The sequence below is a fragment of the Panicum virgatum genome, chromosome 9N, assembly GCF_016808335.1.
Source record: "Panicum virgatum strain AP13 chromosome 9N, P.virgatum_v5, whole genome shotgun sequence".
Classification (NCBI taxonomy): Eukaryota; Viridiplantae; Streptophyta; class Magnoliopsida; order Poales; family Poaceae; genus Panicum; species Panicum virgatum.
Genome location: NC_053153.1, coordinates 44,777,600 through 44,800,755, shown reverse-complemented (window position 1 = coordinate 44,800,755; position 23,156 = coordinate 44,777,600). Strand labels below are relative to the sequence as shown.

Here is a 23,156-nt window from a genome sequence, read left to right as displayed (position 1 = left end):
ATGCACATCATAATCAACAAATCAACCAAATGATAGGTATTTTCAGTTTAGATTTAAATAAATTTTCATCATCACAAAAAAAAAAAAGAAAACTTGTGCATGATATATTTCATCTAGAATATTGAGTCTAGTTTCTTCAAAAACAATCGCTCAGCAGCATTACCTTCTCCACTGCATGCTTTCGCCATGAGCAAAGTAATGGCTAACAACCAGGCAACAGAATTTAATTAAAAACATCTACTCATTGTAATAACGTGAGTGATGTAAACATGAAGCTTGAAAGTAAAAAAACAATCGAACTGGAACTCTTGCCGTATGAGATAATAATTTATATATCTGATGGCTCAGTTAGCTAAAAGAAACCACCTATACCGATAAGCCAAATAGTTGAAACCATATCAGCCAAGAACGAGGAACATACTGCACGTAGATCATTCCAAACATTATTAGAGAATTATTCAATATAGTTCCAAACTCTGCAGCCCTGTCTTGATATTTGCAAGACAAAGTTAAACTTTGACTTTACCATGCTAATTCATAGAGCAAACAAAAAGTGGTTTCCAGGGATTAGTGACCGACTAGAATCCTTAGTGTAATCTTTCTCATTCATTTTGTGGCTGATTTTTTCCCCATTTCACGTACTTTATATTTTTATAAATATGTAACCAGTTGATGGCTTCTCCTCCCAATTTCTTCAAGAAAAAAGTTCGATTGCCATAAACAACCTCTAGATTATCCCAGAGGATTCAATATAGGAACTTTAATTTCAAACATCTTCTCTGGAACCATTTTGGATACATAACTTAATCTCATATTTTAACTACTAACTATTTCATGCAAACTATTTTTTAAAATAAATATTTTATGCAAACTATTTTTAAAATCAAAGATAATATTTAACATCCTCATAATGAACTCCTCCCTCCATCCCGAAAAGACTATTTGTTTGTAAAATTTCGGACATATTACTAAATTATGAGAAAGACCTTGTTACATCTAATTATTTATATTAGTTGTGCTTGGAAACTGCGTTATTTATTTTGATTTTCTAGATCCTCAACAAATGCATATGTTGGAACTAGAAAAGGTAATATCTCTACTAAGCATTTGGTTGGCTCAATATATTTCTCTGTACATTTTTTTCTTAGTATTTGATATTTCTTTAATTAGATGGATCTGATTATGAGCTAAAGAACACTCTTTATGGGACTAAATTTGAATGCTAAATGAACACTTAGTTTTGGAACGGATGGAGCAATTAAAATAGTGAGAGTATAATGTATGATAACTTCTTAAGTACTCCCTCTATTCACTTTTGATAGCTATATTTCAAAAACTTAAATGTTCAAAAATGATAGCTATATTTACTATTAGCATGGGTATTGGCAATAAATAGCACTAGTTACAAGGAGTTCCTAGTTAAAACATTGGATGACCAACAAAAAAGTTTGTGGCATTTATTAGATTGATAAGCACACTTGTGGTGCCCTTGGTCATTGTGTCATATGGAAATATATCTATCAAAACTGAATGGAGGGAGTAGCATCAACCCTAGCTGTAGTAAGAATGGTTATTATAGTATTAAATTATCTCAAAGAGTAAAATACAACTGTCGGTTCATAAACTTAACAAGTTATCTTGTGAGGACGTCCGTAATGATGCTAGCTATAGGTAGCTAGCTGACGTGGAGGTGAGAGATAAAAGAAATGACTATTTTATACCTTTTTGTTCTAGTGGACCCACAAGCTTCTCTCTAGATTCTTGGAATACGTGAAATAGATAGACTATTTGTTCGTCGTTAGTGACTACTTTTTCTCCTACTTTTTTGCTGCCCACGTCATAATAGCTAGTAAAATAGCTAGCCATACCTTATGTCATGTAGATTCAAGAACTTCTAAATACAATTTTAACCCCTTAACTTTTTTAAAGTGGTACACGGCAGGTCCCCATGCCTCCACGTGGTCTTCTAATGGTGAGGTGGCATGCTAACAGGGCAACTAGCAGCGCTCTCTCTCTCTCTCCCTCCGATAGAAGATTCCTAGATACATGTCAAGGATGGATATGTGCCACACGAAAATACAAGTTGGTCGAGGATGCTTTATTACACTATCGGAAAACTGTACTTTGTCGTGTGCTCGGATCTTTACCGAGTGCCAAACATAAGAAACTCGGCGAAATCTCGGCACACGGCATATCCAGGGTTTGTCAAGTATCGGCACTCGGCAAAGAAGAAGCACATATCGTTACCAGCCTTTGCCGAGTGCCTGAGGCCCGCACTCGACAAAATAGGCGCACATGCACCACACGCGCGCCGACCGTGCGCCGACCGTGGGATGGATTGACGGTGTTAAGTACTCTTTGCCATGTGCAGAACGGGAGACACTCGGCATAGTTGTTTCTTTGCCAAGTGCCCTCCGGTGGCACTCGGCAAAGTGCTCGATTTGCCAAGCGACCTCTTTAGGCACTCGGCAAAGCAGTGTTTGCCGAGTGCCAGAAGTCCAGCACTCAGCAAATCAGGTTTTTTCCTTTTTGAATTCCAAATTTTTTTCTTCTCTCCTCTAACTTGAAAAGTTATTCCCTAATGATATATGACAGCTTTTATAAGTTTATTTACTATATTTTGTCATTTTTTGTTTGCGGGAATTATCGATCGAAGTTAAATTTTAGTTGGAAGTGGGTCGAAATTTTGAAATAACTGAAACGAAAAGTGATATTCAAGTTATTGAATCAAAACTAAAGCCACATCCGGGAAAGGACTTCAAATTGAAACATCTTGATCATGAAACTTGATCGCAAACCTGTGCCCGGACGTTTGAAAAAAATAAAAGATAACAAACGATGTCGAAAAATCATGGGACTTGTCAGAATGTCATGATTTCATATGGGGAGAGTGTGAAAAAAACAATTAACAGTGTTTCGGACAAGGTGTAACGAACGCTACTTAGAAACCGGAGGATCTCCGAAGAAGTTTCAGAGAGATGCGTAGTATCCTGCAGGATTTGTAGTCGAAATGACAGTAGCATCTGGTTTTCACTTCGAAACTTTTTGTATAGACAACCAACAACTAAATATGTGTCTTGTGAAATTTTGGTTAATTTTTGAGTTCGTTCTATGTTTTTTAAATATGTGAATTTTTTTTTGCACTCATTGAAATCAATATTTTAAATTTGAACTTGAACGCTTGAAATATTAGGTTTTGTTTCGCATAAAATCATGAACCAAAAATTGTTGAGTCATTTTGGCAAGTTATTTAAAGGAAATTCATTAAAATTTTGTTAAACACCTGATCAAAATTAATTAGTTGATATAAATTAAATTTGAGTTTCAAACGCATGAAATAATATATTTTTTTGTATAAAATCATGAAACATGAAATATGAATTGATCTAATTTGAATTTGAAATACTACTGCATGAAATAATGGATGTTTTTTAATTCGTATCATAATTTTAAATTTTTTTCATGAAATATAAAACTTACCGTTTGGAGCTAACTATCCAATTATCCATGATACGTGACGTCTTTTATGTATCTCAACTAAAGAAATGTGTTCGAGTACCAGAAAAAATAATTAAAGATCCAGATCTTGAGATCGAATCTGATCTAACCTATGAGGAAAAGCCGATCAAGATTTTGGATCAGAAAACTCGTGATACTCGCACTAAGAGACCTTTTAAGGTACAATGGAATTACCATACCGAAGAAGAGGCTACTTGGGAACAGGCAGAATATTTAGAAGCTAAGTATCCTGAGCTCTTTGAAGAGGTTTGAAAATGGACAGACATTTGTAATATATGTACACTAACGGCCACAGAATATTTCTTATAAAGTGTAATAAAGGAAGTGATGTTACATTTTCCTTTCCATTGTTCAAAAAAGGAAGATAGCACCTCGAATCTCGGGATGAGATTCTTTTTAAGGGGGAACGATGTAACACCCAAGGTGATTAAGTTCCTAAGATGCTTATTAAGTTGTAAAGCAAAGCATTTAGAGATAAATGAGTCATTGTGAGACAGATGTCATTTTGGGGGGTTAAAGTTGACCAAGTCAACATTTTAAGCTCCCAATGTCGAAAAATTCAATAAAAATATGGAATGGAAAGTTTGAAGTATTTAAAACTTAGTGGAAGCATTGTTGGAGCCGAATCCAAGTTGTGTCTCATAAAAGCAAAAGTAGAGAAATTGGAGTTCATTGACTATAATCTGAAAACTGCTAGTCTGAAACAGCGATGGTCAACCAAGTTTGAATCCACTTTCTAAATAAATTTGTATGCAGACTTTGAAATATGGTGGAATGGAAACAAAATTGGGGTACCAAGAATTATCTTGGTCGAGTAGTTCAGTAGAAAATGTGAAGAATCATATTTTTAATCAAAGCTCCGATTTGCATTGTTGAGTCTGTCATTGGCAAATTGGGTCTGTCATTGACAGATTGAGTCTGTCAAAGAGCAAATTTTGTCTATATGGAGATTGAATTTGAATTTGTGCCTGAAAATAAAAATATAGCCAAATGTCAGATATACAACTTTGTTGTTGGGCGAATTTCAAATGTCAGATATACAACTTTGTTGTTGGGCGAATTTTGCATTTTGTGAACAGAAATATGACAAAAATATATTCAAATTGGCAGGTTTGATGAAGTTTGACTGAAAGCAGCCTGAACCTAATATATTCAACTCCAGTTTTGAACAACTTAGAGGCTGAATTTGAGGAGGTGCCTGAAAGGAAAGTTTAAGATAAATGTTAGGGATACAACTTTTATTTTTGCCGATTTCAAAGTTTGGTAGCGGAATTCGGAAAACCAGAGGCTCAAAGTCCGGAGTTTTCACTAAACAACATCTGATTTAGAAGATTCAGTCAAAGTTCTCACGCGTCGAGCATGCAGCAGATACACGTCCTTCCGGCAGGTGCTGGCAACCGAATCACGGTAAGATTTTTTGAACAAATACTGCGGTCATCGCGTTCCTTTCGCCATTTTTCCCCAAACCGAGCTCTCTGTTCCTCATCAAAATTCGTTGTTGTTTCTTCGCCCCACTCAAATCCCTCGCACACACACCACCAGCAGTTATCCCTCGACCGATTTGAAGAGGTTCTTGACCCTACCACCGACCACCGCTGCTGCAGCGCCATCGCCATCTCTGTTCTATTCGCCGTCGAGCAGAGAAGTTGGGTCGCCGGTGAGCTCTAGGTTCCCAACGTTTTGGGCTGTGTTTAGGGTGTCTAGGAGAGGTAATGAGGGAGAGGATGGTGTAGCAAGTGCTTTCTGGCCGGTTCGTGGTCGCGGGCGGCCGGAACGCGCGAGCCGTCATGGACAGGTGCTGTCACCGTGGTCGCCGCGGAGCCCTGTGCTCCGGCGGTCCTGGGGCCTGATTGATGTCTGGAATAGGTTTGTGGGGCGGTGTTGGTGCTCCTCGAGCCCCCATTCAGGCGCTGGGAGGCACCGCCCTGGCCGGCCGGCGTTGGCCATGGCGGGCCGCCGCCGCCGATTGCTTTCCTCGCAGGGGCGCACTGGGATTTGGGGGTTTGGGGGCGCGGGTGGCGAGAGGAGAGGGGGACCAGGGCCGCGTGCCTGGGCTGGCCGCCGGCCGCCGGCGTAGGCGCCGTCGGCAAGCCGCCGGAGCTGCTGCTCCCCTGCCGTGCGTGCGGAGGGAGAACAGAGAAGAAGAGAAAGGGCAGGGGAAGGTCTGGCCCCACCTGTAAGAGAGAGGAAGAGAGGAAGAGAGGAAAGGGTAGTGTTAAGAGGGTTAGAAAGTTCAAGGGGTTTAGTGCAAATCAATCTAGTTTAGATTTTATTTATTTCTTATTAACTTGTTTTATATGTGCTATAAACTGTAGATAAATCCCAAAATAATGAAACCAATTTTTTTAGGTTTATGTGATTTTCCTTTTATGCATCAAAAATATCAAAACCCTAGGTTTTGAATAAGGATTTCTATTTATTTAATTCCTTTATTCATAAAGTATTTTAAATGAATATTTAAATCCTTATTCTTTTTGAAAATTAAATTTAGGTAACTCTTAAGTATTTATTTGGAATAATTAGAAATATTAGTAAAATAAAATTAAGATTTGTCATAAGTAGAATAATTTAGTTAATCTTAATTAAGTGTTAAAAATTTGTTTAGTCTTAAATAATTAGGAATAAAATGTGGTGAGGGTTTATAAGTTTGTGAGGTGTTGGATTACAACTTTATAAGGGAGTAAAATTGTGCTTCAACTCTTCAAAAATCTTGCATTCATGCACTAACACTGCATATCATCGCGATCAGAATTCAATCGAGGTCGTCTGTGCCGAGTTCGTCAAGTCGCTGCCCGAGACTTAAGAAAAGGAGAAAGGAACACTATACCACAACACTAGATTAGCGTCAGACGTGAGTCGCTAAAACTCCAGTAATATCGACAAATGTTGGTTGCTATAAGTTTTCAACAAACGGTCAGTCGGCAATACAAGATGTACCAAGCGACAATCGGTCGGTATTTAGTTGCTATGTACCATCTGACAATTGGTCGGCATAAGCTAATATAGCATCTAAATGTCAGTCGGCAAATATGCCCACCCGTTTGCCTCGCAGGTGCTCCCGCGCGCGCCAAATGGATCTCACTAGCGCGCTTAATATTTTGGAACTGGCCCACATGTCAGTTGAGAAAAAGAAAACCCTAACTATCTGATTTGCTTTCTGCTGTGCCGCCGCTCGCTCCTTCATCTTGCCTAACGCTGCCGCCGCGCGCGGGAGCACCAAAATTTCGCGGCTGCCACATCCAAGACGTGCATCCGCCCCATCCAAAACTGCAACCGCCCAATCCAAACCCTTCCCCTGGTCAAACATTTGTTCTGTGCTGGTCTTGTTGTGCGCTGGCGCTGCCTCCACCGGCCGCCAGACCTGCCTTCGCCGACCGCTACACCCTACCTCCGCCGACCACGCCTGCCTCCGCTAGCCGCCACACCCTGCCTCCGGTGTCCACGCGCCTCCGCCGGCTGCCGGCCGGACCCTGGCCGTCAATTCGCTGGCCGCCGGCCACGGGCCTGCCTCCGCCAGCCACCTAGCACTTCCTCCGTCGGCTTCCCCCAAATCTGGTGAGCTTCCCCCCTCAGCCCCCACGTCCATCTCCCCATCTGTCTTCCCCCAAATCTGGTGAGCTTCCCCCTCAGCCCCCACGTTCGTCTCCCCATCTATCTCCCCATCAGCTGATTGTTATGTTGGTCAATTTAATTATTTAACCTCCACTGCTTGGAATCCCTTACTCTTTCAGTTTTTGATTCAAACGTTCAATGTCAGATGAGGTGTCCCTATTATTTGTTTGGTATATTTGGCAAATTTGTTGCACTGAGTACTGAATTGCGAATTTAGATGCAAATTGGATCTATAAGATCAGTAAAACCAAGCTCTGTTAATAGATTTGGATATGCCTGTGCTTTAACCATCTGTATTTTTTTGTCTTAGAAGTTTTACAACTTAAGAAAAACTATATGGCATGGGGTGTCTTGCTTTAATGTGTCCATGAATCTAGTGTGAGTGTGTGAATCTACCATTCTTCCATGATGCATATTGAAGTGGTTGCTTGACTTTTTCTCTAACCATGCACTTCTTTATTGCTTCAGCTGCTGATCTTTAGACCTGCACTACACCAAAAATTTGCATTGCAGACTAAGGTAAATACCTCAATTTTCAGTACTCTTTTTGTTTCAAGGTGTATAGATTGTTTTTTTTTCAAACCTGATTGCCTATCTTTAGGGAACGGGCTGGTGCTCATCTTGCAAGCATTATTAGCAGTTGGTACCCTAGCTGAGAACTTGGTGAAGGCCTTGGTGAAGGTATGATTCTGTAGTTGCTATCCCTTTCTCTCGTATTGTCGTATTCTAATATTCTGATTTGTTGTGTGTACAATATCTATTTTTTGAATTTTTTAGTATCCAAAGATATAATCTGAGAGCTCCTTGATCTCCTCATAAAGAAACATGGATAAATCGTGGATCAATTGTGCGGCTGGTACAACACAATAGTTTCACAAATACTAAAATTGTTGCTGTAGTTAACATGGGGTTTAACCAAAATATTGCATGTAGGCACACGAAGGCATATTTGCAAGGGGTGAATAGTTTCCTAGCTTTTGCATTTAGAAATTCAGCTGTAGGAAACAAGATCTTATGTCCTTGCAAAAAGTGTGTTAACTCATTTTGGAGAGATGCAAGTAGTGTACGCGAGCACCTGATATGTGATGGGTTTCTAAAAGGGTACATAACATGGAACTTACATGGGGAAGCAAGCTCCTCTACTGTGAATCATGAGAATGATGGTTGTGTTGACCCTATAGAGGATTCTGAAAGGATCTTGATCACGCAATGTCGTAGCCTAGAGGGGGAGTGAATAGGCGTTTCTTCAAAATTTGGCGCTTCGTCCCTGCTGGGACTGCCTGGACCGGTCAGACCGGTCTACCAGACCGGTCAGACCGGTCTATGCAGGCAGACAGCCTAGTCAGCCGGAACAAGTCCCCTCTCGAGCTTGAACTTATAAGAAACTTGGGATATGTGTCTTGCAGAGTATTTCTAACAATATAAACAAGTCCTTACACACAAGTAGAGCACACCCAAGTAGATCGAGCGGAAGCACAATTCAAACTCAAAACTATAAATGCAAGGTAAGTAAATCAAACCGAAATAGAGATGATGCGATGAAGACACGGTGATTTGTTTGACCGAAGTTCGGATTCACCCCGTGCACCCACGTGTGAATCCTACTCTCCATTGAGGAAGCTCGTAGTGACCCCAAGGTCAAGCTATCTCCTCTTCTCCACTATATGATCATGCGCCCTCTTGGCACACGATCGAAGCCGCAACAAACTTGCCATTGCTCACCACAACCTTGGGAGCTACCCGGCGACGCCTAGCCATCTAGGAGTCGATGCTCTAAGAGTAACAAATGCTTCAATCGAGTTGGCCGACGCAACCTCAAGTGCTCAAAGCTCGGGATGTTTCTCTCTTGCTCAAATGGCTCTCAAGGAATGGATTCACTCAACCCAACTTAAAGATTCACCTTGAATCAAGCAACTCTCACAAAGAGAGGTTGGGGAGGACTCTCCAAGTGCTCACAAGGCTCTCAAGATGTTCTGAAATGTTCTAGCATCAGCCACCACGAATGGGTGAAGTCATGGGGTATAAATACCCCTTCTCACAAAACTAGCCGTTGCCCTGTCAATGTTAGACCGGTCAGGCCGGTCCCCCAGACTGGTCAGACCGGTCTGTTTTGAAAACTAGCCGTTGGAGGCTCACTCTGCTCAGACCGGTCAGACCAGTCCCTCACTGTTTTCTGTAGTTTAGCACTCTCTCACTTTGGCTATTCTCTCTAGGGACTATTTGAGCACTTTTAGTATTGTCTAAACCTACTGATGTTGCATCCCTCTTGATAGTATGGCATACCTATACTCAAGTGTATAAATGAAATATACAATTTCCACAATCACATCTTGAGCTTCACATTTTGATCATGCCGTCCTTTCTTCAATATTTTGAGGGCAACAACATCTTCATTCTTTGAGCATACCCGCTTTGAGCTAGTGACTTTGAATCTTTGATTTGTATAGGAGTGAAATCCAACTTGATTCACGAGTCACTTTCTTTACTTGAATAATGACACTCTTCAACATAGAGCTCTTCCATGACTCTAGGATCTCTGGCCTTTAACCCGTATCGGTTTCTTTGCTCCCCCAAGCCGTCGCTTGCGTAGCCTCTTGAAACACGCCTCTCGGTCCTCTACCTTTATCCTAGCCATCCATCTTGAACTCATATTGATTTGTGCCATGCATGAAATCTTCATTGTCAATTCGAATTCTCAATTCAATCTTATATGCAAGCTTTCCAATTTGAGACATCATATATGCATCAACTCATATCTCATTCTCTTTTTCCTTGCTTGCTTCTTTAGTTAATAACCATTTATCACATGTGACAAGATCTTCCATATTTAAGATTATGCATAAGCATATCACATCTCATTCACAAAACCTTTACTTGTCACTTTAAATCCCATTTTAAACCGAAACAAGCCTTTGCATATTAGAGCTTTTATATCAACCATGAATACCTTGCTCTATTTTTCTTTTCTTGTTTTGCTTGTCACATACACATTTTACCAATGGGATAAACACACTTGCTTGCAACACATGAGCCATCTCATTTAGTACCCATTACTTAATTAAATACCTGCTCATGATCTCATGCAAACAAGTTAGTCCTTTAATCGTGTTGTCAATCAATACTCCAAAACCCACTAGAGGCCTAGATGCTCTTTCAGATTCCAATGAAGAAGATGACATATCTGGTTTGTTTAGAGACTTAGCTTGTGGTTTAGATGATAGAGGAGATTTTGAAGACAATGGTTCTATTCAGCAGCCAGATGAACTAGTGGCCCTTGAAAAGTTTGTAGCAGCCCATAGTCAAGAGTTGTACCCTACTTGCAAAAAGTATTCAAGCCTGTGTTTTCTGATCAGATTGCTTCACATCAAACTCCTTAGAGGATGGTCTGATAGAAGTTTTAATCTACTACTAGATCTTCTTAATGATGCATTTCCTGAGGGTTCAGCACTACCTAGAAACTTTTATGAAGCTAAGAAATTAGTGAAATCCATAGGACTTGGGTACACTAGTATTCATGCTTGTGAAAATGATTGCATTCTTTATTGGAAGGATCATGCAGATTCTAATTCATGTCCAAAGTGTAAGGTCTCACGGTGGAAATCGGTAAATAAGAGTTTAGATGGGAAACATGTATATATGGTTCCTAGAAAGGTTCTCCGCTACTTTCCAATAAAGAAAAGGCTCCAAAGATTGTTTTTTATCTCAAAAACAGCGAAGCTAACTAGATGGTATGATGAAGAGCGAACAAGAGATGGCTTGCTTAGGCATCCTGCAGATTCTCCTCTATGGAAAGACTTTGACCTTCAACATCCGGAGTTTGCTATGGATAGTTGCAATATCCGCCTAGCATGCACCACAGATGGGTTTAATCCATATAGGTCCCAAAATGTTAGCTATAGCATATGGCTTGGGATTTGTATTCCCTACAATTTTCCACCTTCAATGTGCATGAAGCAATCAAATTTCATCCTTACTTTATTGATTCCTGGTTGACATGCTCCTGGTAGTGATATGAACATCTATTATCAGTCACTTGTTCATGATTTTTTAGATATGTATGTCAATGGAGTCAGAACTATGCTGAAATGGAGACTATGGCAGAAATGGAGACTATGGCTGATGCTGATAACATGTTAATTGCGTGTCCATACAAGAAAGTAACAACTAAACTTCACTTTGTTTTTTGTTTTGATATGTGATGAGTAACCATAGTTTCTAATTACTATTATTTTTCATAGTTGAAGATTGTCAACAGGATATCAAAGTCAGCCCATGGTTTTGCAGGCAATTTATTTTGAATTTATTTTAAACAAACAGCTGTCTTTTCCTGCCTTCTTGTGTTCAGCATAATATGTAGTCTATTTCCATGCATTCTACTATCTGTTAGTGATGATTAGCCCCAAAATTGCCATAGCTGCTATCTTTTGATCACCTGCATTTACATGCGGCTTGAATTTGTAGACATCTTCTAGTACCATTAAAATTGTATCTTGCTGTGCTACGACAGCTAGTGTTCATGAGGAAATCCTAGCATTTAATTGTAGCTGTGAAAATAATTGAACCTGGATAGATACAAAGTATAGTATGCCAAATTGTAGCATTTAATTGTAGTTGTGAAAATTGTAGCATTTCCTTGATAGATTCAGGATAGAAACTTGGGTGGAAGTAAATGTTGATTGAATGACAACTTCGATTTTTCAGGGACTTCTAGGAAGAGATGCTAGAGGAAGGCATGCCAGTTGGTGCACACACTACACAACCAATGACTAAAGTGCCCATGGATGCTCTGCTATTTTGGATCTCCTATAAGGATGAGACATTTTGTAAACAAATGTAACAGTGGTTATGCAAGCCAAATATGTGAGATGTGTCCACCAAACTTTATGGTTGTGTGAACACTTAGTCTTTTTGGTTGCTGTGCAGTGTTTGATGTGTTGGCTGCTATGTACTGTTGAAGTGGAGCTATTAGCAAAGCTCAAACTATTATGGCTTCAGTGAACATATTTTGTGCAATATATATATTATCTGGTGATCAATGTGTTATATATATATATATATATATATATATATATATATATGTGTGTGTGTGTGTTTCTATTTAGTGAAATCAATTTTATCTAATGCTTAATGTGATCTTGTTTGGTTTTGATTAATGTTAACTTAACTATTGTCTGCTATAATTAGTGTGAGCTTAATTATTGCTTGATTTGTAAGATAATCTGACTGTTGCGTCTTATTGTTTGTCGCTAAAGACTAATATAGAGTCACACTGTCAATCGCAATAAGTTCTAACAGACAGTTAGTCGGTATATATATGTCTGTCGGTATTTGTCGCTTTAGTGTCCAACAGTCGGTCGATATAAGCTGTCCATCGGTATAAGGTTATGCCGACGCCACTTTCAACGACCAAAGACGTCAGTCGGTATAAGTCTATAGCGACTGATGGTTAAACGCTAATTCAGCCTTTGCCAACCAAACTATAGTTGGTATTTGGGGGGCTGTGGTGTAGTGGAAGTTGATCAGGATAAAACTCGTACAAGAACTTCAAGTTGAAGTTTCACCTTCCGAATCCAAGCAAGGCAAGCACTGGAGCATCTACACCCACTAATTTACTTAACTTATGCTAAATGATATTATTGTACTGCATTTGAATGCTTAGGTCTTGGAGTTGAGTGATCAACCTACTTGATGCATGTATCCCTTCCTTGAACTAAGGACATCTTTGCCACCTACTCAAAATGATTAGTTAAAACAGTAGTCAACCATAGCCAGTACTTATTCCCGGTATCTCTTAACCATCAAACCAAGTTAATTAACCAAGGTTCCTATTAAATGTGCTGGGATGAGCGAAAAGTTGAGTTGGTCATTGAGTGCAGAGCAGAAGAGGAGTTCTGACTCTGTCCTCACTTCCAAAGAAAGAAATAAGGAACTATGGTATGTTTAATCTTGGATCATGTTTTGAACGTACTGGTCATATGCTGACATATGGAACTAGTAAGCCAACGTAATGGGGTTGATCTAAATTCTTGAACTCAATCACTTATCCTACTCAAAGTGGATGGATGGCGGGGTCGTAGCCTGAAACTCGTATCGTGGTCAGGCCTGACGGGGGGCCAATACGGGGGTGCGAACCCGAGTTTGGGTAAGATGGGTTCAGGGTTTAGTATCTTCTTCGTCAAAGGTTGCCACGTACGGTTTACGCGAAACACGTACGTGACGTGTGACCAGGTATCCCCATGCATGCGGACCTCTGCTGCCGGGTGCAGGCCTCCGCGTGGGCCTCCGCCGCCGTCGGGGAGGGGTCTCTGTCGGAGAGGGAGAGAGAGGGAGAGAAAGGGAGGGGAGGGGGAGCGGCCAAGAAGGCAAAGCCGCAGAGGAGAAGTGAGGAGGGAGAGAGAGAGTAAAATTAAAAAAGAGAGGCAAAAAAATGTTGTGTGGGTCCCGCAGCCGTAGTTGGTATAGAGGAGATGTTTAGAGGATAGATTGGTGCAGGGAAATATAGTAGAGTGAAAAGAATCTAGATGATTGGTCAGAAATATTCGATTTAGAAGATGGATATAGAGCAGAGTGTGGACAGCCTCGACGACTACTGTATATGAGTTGTCCTTGAGCCACGAGTCCACGACCGACCTGGGAGGTTCCATACAATACAAGGTGGCTGAATACAGACCGAAAAAAAACAGCAGTGTACTTGTGCTATTGCGCATCAGACATAGCACGGCACGGGTGGACCGAAAAGAATGATACTTTCTCCGCTTTATTAAATTATATACCTCATTTTTTCTTCGTACTAAATGAAAAATTCTTTAGTTTGAAAAGTTTATATAAACAAATCTTTGCAGCTGTGCCGTTGCAGCTGCATTTTGTTTTAGAACAAACCGGTGCTGGATGGCCATGCGTTGCGTGGGCTCATTGGCAAGTTGGGCTTGCCCTTCGGACAGCCTAAACTAGTTTGGGCCATTTACGTGGATCTGATCCAAAGGTCTAAACTGTCGTCTGGCTTGCATGTCGACAAAAACAATCCGGTGACCTCAACCTCTCAAACAAACATGGGAAAATTGACTGGTGGACACGTTAAAAGGTGTCTTCTGCTCTAGGCCATTCAAAAATGCTGACTTTGGTGAGATACATTAGAATTCCACAGTAATTTGCTACCGGACGCTATAGTTCATATAATAATATTTTCTAACCAAATCAGTCACAAACTACTTGTGTAAGATAAGTGTACCTCTGCTGCTACCATGGCCGGCGCTCTCACGCACCGCAGCTCGAGCCCATGTGCGGCGCCTTGTTAGTGGTTTGGGCCGAATTGGGTTTTCCAGGTTGGTTTTAGTCTTGGGTTTTATAGGTTTGGAGGATATGGGCCGACTTCACCATATAGTTTGGTCTGGTTCGGTTTCACGTTAGGAATAGTTTGGTTTGGTTTGGTGAATAGATATTGAGCTCAAACGGTTTCCAGCCCATGGTTCCAATTGGGTTTTCATCTCTCCGAGAGTCCAGGTGACAGGTTGGTCTTCTCGCTCCAAGCCGCGGCCGCCTCCTGCTGCGCCGGCTCTTCGGCGCCAGCCGCCTCCGCCGCCCGGCAACCCTTCTTGGACGACGGCGGCGACAGCTTCCGCCTCAGGTCGGGCATCGACCGGGACCGAGCCAAGGACCGCCGCCGCCAGCTGCGCCTCATCGTCACAGGGTTTCCATTCTTGCTCCCTCTGCCGCCGCTCCTCGCTGGTCCGACCCCTTCAAGCTCGGCATCTGGAACTGGTCTGCTCTGCTTCCTGTTCCTCCCAATCCCTCCTTCCCCCATCCTAGATTCTGATGCTCCTGCATCTCCATCCATCCCCTGTTGTTGACCTGTACAATTGCGCCAGGTACCTGTCGGTGGAGAAGAGCCGCTCCATCTTCGTGCGCCTCTTCTCGGAGCCCGGCCGTGTGGCCAAGGAGCAGCCCCCTCTCGCGCGGTTCCTACTCCGCGTCTCCTGGGCCGGCTCGCCGCGACGCACTTGCGTCTCCCCTGGTAGTACTGATCAGTGCTTAGAACCGTGGGTTGAGATGGTTTGTTATTGTGGGTTGAAACCATAGTTTGATCAATGCTTTAGTACAGCAGACTGAAATAAGATAAATGATGGGGTGTGGTTGGTTTCTGTACAATACGGTTTGGATTGGATTGGGTTTATTTTTTTTGTTAAATGCTACTATGGATTGGGATGGGTACGGATCGGTTTACAGCCCACTAGCAGGGCGCGGGGCCAGAGGACTCGCCACGAGGCAAGCACCGGAGCGAGAGAGGAGGACAGCGGCCAGCAACGTTGCGGCGACACCCTGCAGAATGCGGTGCGATCTTATCTCGGTTCGATCGATCTCTTTTGTGCCTAACAAAGCGCTTGATATGATCCATGTCGCTGGTCCCTTCCTTCGCCTCGGATCAGGTGCGGTTGAAATTACAGGCGAAGCATCGTGCGCGCAGCCGGGCCGGGATACTAGCAGCAAAGCAAGGTGGCAAGCAAGAGGCTGGCGCGGGTCCTCCTAACCTCCTATTGCATGCTATATATCTTGATGATCCTTTATCAGTATACCAACTTGGCATGCGACGCAACTTCACTCAATCGAGTTCGTAATCCTTTCACTTTCACTATTAGAAAAACAGCTGTAGGCACCGGTTGAAAAGAGACATAGGTACCGGTTTTTCAACCGGTACCCGAAACCGCGACCAATAGCCTCCCTCTTCGTCACCGAGTAAATCAACCAGTGCCAAAAATATTATTTGGCACCGGTTGAAGATAACAACCGGTACCAAAGGCGGTCACCCCATTCCATTACATCCTCTCCCGTTCCCTCGTATCCTCTTCCGTTCTCTTCCCACCTTCCACCAATCATTCAAGAATCAACCACAAAATATTGGATCGACATATACAAAATCCATATATAGATTTATCATTCAAAGAATCGATCACATGATAGATATAATCAACACCCATCTCTATTTCAGAAAAGTTAGAAAAAAAGAAAAAAATCACCAAGGGCTGGGTGGAGCCACTCGCTGCCGCGGAGACGACTCTTGCCGGTCGGGAGTTGCTCGCAGGGCCACCGCCGAGCTTGAGGTCTACCATGGAGGGAGGAGGGCGAGCACCCGGCCGTGAAGCTCGAGGCCGCCGCGTGCCATGGACTCCGCCGCAGAGCTCGAGGCCGCCCGTGCGAGCTCCGCTGGCTGGCGTTGGAGGCCCCTCTCGCCGCGCGCGCCCACCGCCGCCGACGCAGGCCCTACGCAGATCCGACGGCCGCCGTTGTGGCCTCGCGCGGAGGAGGCCAGCCGGAGCTCCGCCGCCGCGGCAGAGCTCGAGCCGGGCCGCCGCGCCCCGCGAGGGAGAAGCCGGGCCGCCTGTCGCTCGAGCAGGGGAGGACCTCGGGCTAGGGAGCCGAGGCGGCGGCGCACGCCCGCACGCGGGGCGCTCGCCCGCCCGCACGCGGCGGCGCGGCGCACGGGGAGAGCCGAGGCAGCGGCGCGGCGCTCACCTGCCCGCACGCGGCGGCGCACGCGCGGCGCTCGCCCGGGGTGTGGGAGAGACGGAGGGAGGGAGGGAGGAGGAGGGAGGAAGGAGGAATAAGGATGTGCGGCCTTGAGGAAGAAGAGAGCGGAGAGAGAGAAAGAGGAGCCGGGTGAAGAGACGAGAGAGAGGACGCGGCGAGCACTTATAAATATCCAGACGCGAGAGACATTGGTACCGGGTGGTTTCTTCTACCGGTGCTAATGTCTGCTCTATAAGTACAGGGTCGTGCCACTATCCGGTGCCATTGATGTATGGCCAATTTGGTACCGGCTGATGGATTTAACCGGTGGCTTTGTCAGTGCATTGGCACCGATTTGTGCCGTGGCGCACCTTGCCGAGCGCTCGGCGCAGGCCAAAAGTACCGGTTATTGATGCAGCCGGTACCGATGTCTCATATTAGTACCGGTTCAAGTAATAAATGGTTTCTTTGGCCTGGATCTTTGGGCTGTTTCCTAGTAGTGTTTGCTTTGCAGGCGGGCATGCAGCTCGCAGCAGCTGCGCGCTTTTGCATTATTGCTCCATTGTTTGTTGCTTTTAATTTACTGGAGAAGCAAGGGGCCGGCCCATGCGTGCATCCATGCGCAGAAGAAAGCTAGCTCTACCTTACAAGTTACTGTTGTACTAGCATAGCAGGCGGGCAGCCACATGCGTGGCGTACTATGTGATCCGTATACGGTATCCGTCTCTCCATTCCAAAATTATAAATTATTTTAACAAATCTAGATGTATAATTTTTACTATGCATCTAAATTTAATATTTATTTAAATACGTGGCAAATTTATACTTCCTCCGTCTCTAAATAACTGTCGCTTTCGCTTCCCGAGAAATAATTTTAATTAATTTTATATAAAAAACTATTAATATTTATGATACATAATTAATATCATTAGATAGATCTTTTAATTCAGTTTTTTAATAAATTTATTTGCAAATACAAATGTTGCACGTTTTTTCAACAAATCAAGTCAAATTTGTGACACGCACACCGACGGTAACACTTAAAAAGAGTTAGAGGGAGTACATCTAAATTTGGTAAAACAATCTGCAATTTGCAACGAAGGAAATCCCGTGTGGCAGGGAAGAGATTAATGCATCATGGAGCGGAAATAAAGTGGCAAGGGAACAAGTTGCATGCCAAGCTTCCCCACGGACACGACGCATCCGCAGCACAGCAATGAACGAAGGTTCAGGCCAAGGGCACCGAGACCGACAACGTAAGGCCGGAATGAAGCTGAGCGCATGTTCGGTTTGGAGCAGCACAAGTAGCACACAAATTTTGACCAATAATTAGATGTAATAAATAAAGACAATTTACAAAACTAACTCCACAACCCTACGCTACTTCGCGAGACAAATCTAATGAGGTCTTTGACCGCACGATTAGAGGATGGTACTGTAGCATCACTGTAGCCAATCATCTATTAATTACTATTATTAGATTCGTCGTGAAAAATTACACCCATCTATGAAAATATTTTGCAAATAAACTTCGTTTAGTACTCCATACATGTGAGATTCTTTTCTCGGAAATCGTGTGCGATAGGTATGATAGGGAAACCAGGGCCTGAGTTGCTGAGCCCGCGATGGCTGCACCGCTGCAGGCTGCAACTAGTACGGTGGATGTGTGGGTGGCGGGGGCGCTATGTACTACTAGTATATACATGTGCCCACGTCAGGACGCACAGAAACTGATCGAAGAGGGAGGAGCGCCGGTCCCGTCGTGTCACTGTTGGTGATATGTCCAAGAGCCCATCATCACAATACGGTTTAAAGGCCCAAGAGGATATTGATCCAAGAGGGATTAGGGTTACTAATGGGCCTATGAGAAGCCCATTAGTACGCTCTATATATACGAGGGAGGGGCTAGGGGGGCGATACCCCGGTGAGCCGCGCCACCTCCTAGCCGCCGCCCCTCCCTCTCTCTCTCGGCCGCCGCCCATGCCGTGCGTGAGGTGCTAGCACACCGACGCCCGGCGTTTCATCCCCGTACGTGTGGACTCCGTGGAGGCGCTGCTGCGACTGCTGCGCTGATCGGCTGCTGGGATCAAGTACGAGGAGCTCGGTTTGTGGGACATGATCAACTACTTCCTCTACATCGACGCGCGACTTCTTCCGCTGCGCTGCGCGTCTAGTGGTAACGATCTATGATCTTCTACTCGCAAGTATCTTGGGTATATGCGGTAGTGATGCTAGCGTAGCCTACCCGTTTCCCTATAGTCACGTCATTCGGTGTGGCAGCGCGACGGTGTTGCCGGGAGGAAGGCGTGGGGCCCGCGCATCCGTGGGCGTGGTAATGAACGATGGATCTTGGCTGCCCCGCCACCCTAACCAAGGCCTTGTTTAAATGCCAAATTCAAAATTTCAAATGTAATCGTATCGAATATTGTGAAATAATGTATGGAGTATTAAATCTAGATAATAAAAATTAATGGTATAGTTTGTTTGTAAATTATAAGACGAATCTAATAAGCCTAATTAGACAATAATTAGACACTGCGCTGCTACAGTAACACATACTCTAATGACTAATTAATTAAGTTTATTAGATTCACTTCGCAATTTAGACAAATTTTATTCTCAGGCAAACTTTATTGATTGGTACCGCAATCTGAGAATTGTTCTCAGGCAAGAGAAAAAGGAGTATGTTCTTAAGCAGCCATATCCTGATGATCTCCCTGACAATGCAACTGCTGCTGATCGCAGAGCTTATGAGAAGCACTGCAATGACTCACTTGATGTCAGCTGTCTGATGCTCGCCACCATGTCCCCTGATCTGCAGAAGCAGTATGAGCATGCGGATGCTCATACCATGATCGAGGGGCTGTGTGGGATGTTTCAGAACCAAGCCAGGACTGAGAGGTTCAATATCTCAAAGTCCTTGTTTGCGTGCAAGCTGGCAGAAGGTAGCCCGGTCAGTCCTCTTGTGATCAAAATCATTGGTTACATTGAGACTTTGGACAGACTTGGTTCTGAACTTCACCAAGACTTGGCTACTGATGTTATTCTCCAGTCGCTCCCGGCGAGCTATGAGTCTTTTATCATGAACTTTCAGATGAATGGCTTGGATAAAACATTGAGTGAGTTGCATGGGATGCTAAAGACAGCAGAGAAGAGCATTAAGAAGAATCCCAATCATGTGATGATGATTCAGAAGGGGAACAAAAAGAGGAAGCGTTATACACCTCCTAATCCCAAAGGTAAAGGCATGGAAAAGAGTTCCGGTGGTGAGTCCTCGGGCTCTAAGTTAAAGCCAGCACCTAAGGCCAAATCTGGCCCTACTTCTGAAGATGAATGCTTCCACTGTCATGAAAAGGGACATTGGTCTAGGAACTGCAAGAAGTACTTGGAAGAAAAGAAGAAGAAGAAGGGAAGTGAGACTTCCACTTCAGGTATAAATGTTATAGAAATAAATATTGCATTATCCTCTAGTGAATCATGGGTATTTGATACTGGATCGATGATTCACACTTGCAAATTGTTGCAGGGTCTAAGTGAGACTAGAAGATTTGCAAGAGGCAAGTTGGACGTTCGTGTCGGCAATGGCACAAAGGTTGCGGTGTTGGCGGTCGGCACCTACCACTTGTCTCTACCCTCCGGATTAATTTTGGAATTAAATAATTGTTATTGCATTCCTGCTTTGAGCAAGAACATTATTTCTTCTTCATGTTTGGAAGAAGTTGGTGATTTTAAGATTGTAATAGAGAACAAACGTTGTTCTATTTTTTGCAATGGTATTTTTTATGCTCATTGTCCATTGGTGAATGGATTATATGTTCTTGATCTTGAGGATAAATCTGTCTGTAACATTAATACTAAGAGGCTTAGACCAAATGATTTAAATCCCACTTTTATTTGGCATTGTCGATTAGGTCATATAAATGAGAAGCGCATTGAACAACTCCATAAAGATGGATTGTTAATCTCATTTGATTTTGAATCATTTGACACATGTGAGTCTTGTTTGCTTGGAAAGATGACCAAATCGCCTTTCACTGGTCAGAGTGAGAGGGCGAGTGACTTGTTGGGACTTGTACATACCGATGTATGTGGACCAATGAGCTCAATAGCCAGAGGTGGTTTTCAGTACTTTATTACTTTCACTGATGACTTTAGTAGATATGGCTATATCTACTTAATGAGGCATAAATCTGAATCGTTTGAAAAGTTCAAAGAATTTCAGAATGAAGTACAAAATCAATTAGGCAAGACAATTAAATTTCTGCGATCTGATCGTGGAGAAGAATATTTGAGCCTTGAATTTGGTGATCATTTGAAGCAATGTGGAATTATTCCGCAGCTAACTCCGCCCGGAACGCCTCAATGGAATGGGGTATCTGAACCGAGGAACCAAACCTTGTTGGACATGGTTAGGTCCATGATGAGCCAAGCTGATCTTCCATTGTCATTTTGGGGTTATGCTCTTGAAACTGCTGTGTTCACACTGAATAGGGTTCTAAGTAAGTCTGTTGAGAAAACACCATATGAGATATGGACTGGGAAGCGTCTCGGATTATCTTTTCTCAAAGTTTGGGGGTGTGAGGCTTATGTCAAATGTTTGATGTCAGATAAGCTCACTCCAAAGTCAGACAAATGCTTCTTTGTGGGGTATCCTAGGGAAACCAAAGGATATTATTTTTACAATAAGGCGGAAGGCAAAGTGTTTGTCGCTCGCAATGGTGTTTTCTTAGAAAAGGAGTTTCTCTCAAAAGGATTTAGTGGGAGCAAGGTGCAACTTGAAGAAATTCAGAAAACACCCGAAACTGTTTCAGCACCCACTGAAGATCCACGGGATGTGCAAGATGTTGCACAACCCGTAGTTGAGGCACCAGCCCCACGAAGGTCTATAAGGGCACGTCGCGCTACTGACAAGCTCAACCTCCTGATTACGGAGGAGCGCCACATATTATTGATGGAAAATGCTGAGCCCTTGACCTACAAAAAAGCAATGATGGGACCCGACTCCGACAAATGGCTTGAAGCCATGAAATCCGAGTTAAAATCCATGCATGATAATCAAGTTTGGAACTTGGTCGATCAAATTGACAGTGTGAGACCTGTCGACTGTAAGTAGATTTTTAAGAAAAAATTAGACATTGATGGAAATGTTCACATCTATAAGGCACGATTGGTGGCGAAAGGTTTCCGACAAATTCAAGGTGTTGACTATGAGGAAACATTTTCGCCCGTCGCAATGCTAAAGTCTGTTCGGATTCTCCTAGCAATTGCCGCATATTATGACTATGAGATATGGCAAATGGATGTCAAAACCGCTTTCCTTAATGGAAATCTAAGTGAGGATGTGTATATGACACAGCCTGAAGGTTTTGTCGATCCTAAAAATGCTAGGAAAATATGTAAGCTTCAAAGGTCCATCTATGGATTGAAGCAAGCATCTCGGAGTTGGAATATTCGTTTTGATGAAGTAGTCAAAGGGTTTGGCTTCATCAAGAATGAAGATGAGCCTTGTGTTTACAAAAAGGCTAGTGGGAGTGCACTTGTGTTTCTGGTCCTATATGTGGATGACATATTACTGATCGGAAATAATATTCCAATGCTTGAAGCTGTTAAAACCTCATTAAAAAAGAGTTTTTCGATGAAGGATTTAGGAGAGGCGGCTTATATTCTGGGTATTAGGATCTATAGAGATAGATCAAAAAGGCTAATTGGATTAAGCCAAGACACGTACATTGACAAGATATTGAATCGGTTCAACATGCAAGATTCCAAGAAAGGTTTCTTGCCAATGTCACATGGCATTACTCTAAGCAAGAGTCAGTGTGCTATGACACCTGATGAGCAAAAGAGGATGAGTACGATTCCTTATGCTTCAGCCATATGGTCGATCATGTATGCTTTGCACGCGCCCAGATGTTTCCTTTGCTCTAAGTGTTACGAGCAGGTATCAGTCAGATTTCGGTGAAGCTCACTGGACAATTGTAAAGAGTATCCTTAAGTACTTGAGAAGAACTAAGGATATGTTCCTAATATTTGGAGGCGAAGATGAGCTCCTTGTAAAGGGTTACACCGATGCTAGTTTTCAAACAGACAAAGATGACTCCAAATCGCAATCCGGTTTTGTTTTCTGCCTCAATGGTGGGGCAGTGAGCTGGAAAAGTTCCAAGCAAGATACGGTGGCTGATTTGACGACAGAGACCGAGTATATTGCAGCTTCCGAAGCTGCAAAAGAAGCTGTTTGGATCAGAAAGTTTGTTTCTGACTTAGTTATGAATAGAATCCACTATTAGATCGAGAGAATGGTTGAGCTATTACAAAGGTGGCACGCATCTCGCTTTGAGCTTGACTGGTATCGTGTGGCAAAGGGATCGGTGTATGAGTATATCTAAGGTTCGGCCGATATGATCTTTATGTGTATTTGTGAGTCACTATGCCCTGCTAGGTGCCGCTATTGACTTGTGATTCGGAAATGATTTCCGATCACGACCACCTACACATGAACCTAACGGGTCACACACTTAAGGGGT

General features: G+C 43.1%; 1 long non-coding RNA gene across 1 annotated transcript; it reads left to right on the top strand.

Annotated features, from left to right (window-relative positions):
* Positions 1–4,944: 4,944 nt before the first annotated feature.
* LOC120687849 lies at positions 4,945–7,840 on the top strand. Its single transcript, XR_005680885.1, has 3 exons — positions 4,945–5,176; positions 7,600–7,650; positions 7,733–7,840. It is a non-coding gene; the product is annotated as an uncharacterized LOC120687849 (long non-coding RNA).
* Positions 7,841–23,156: the final 15,316 nt, after the last annotated feature.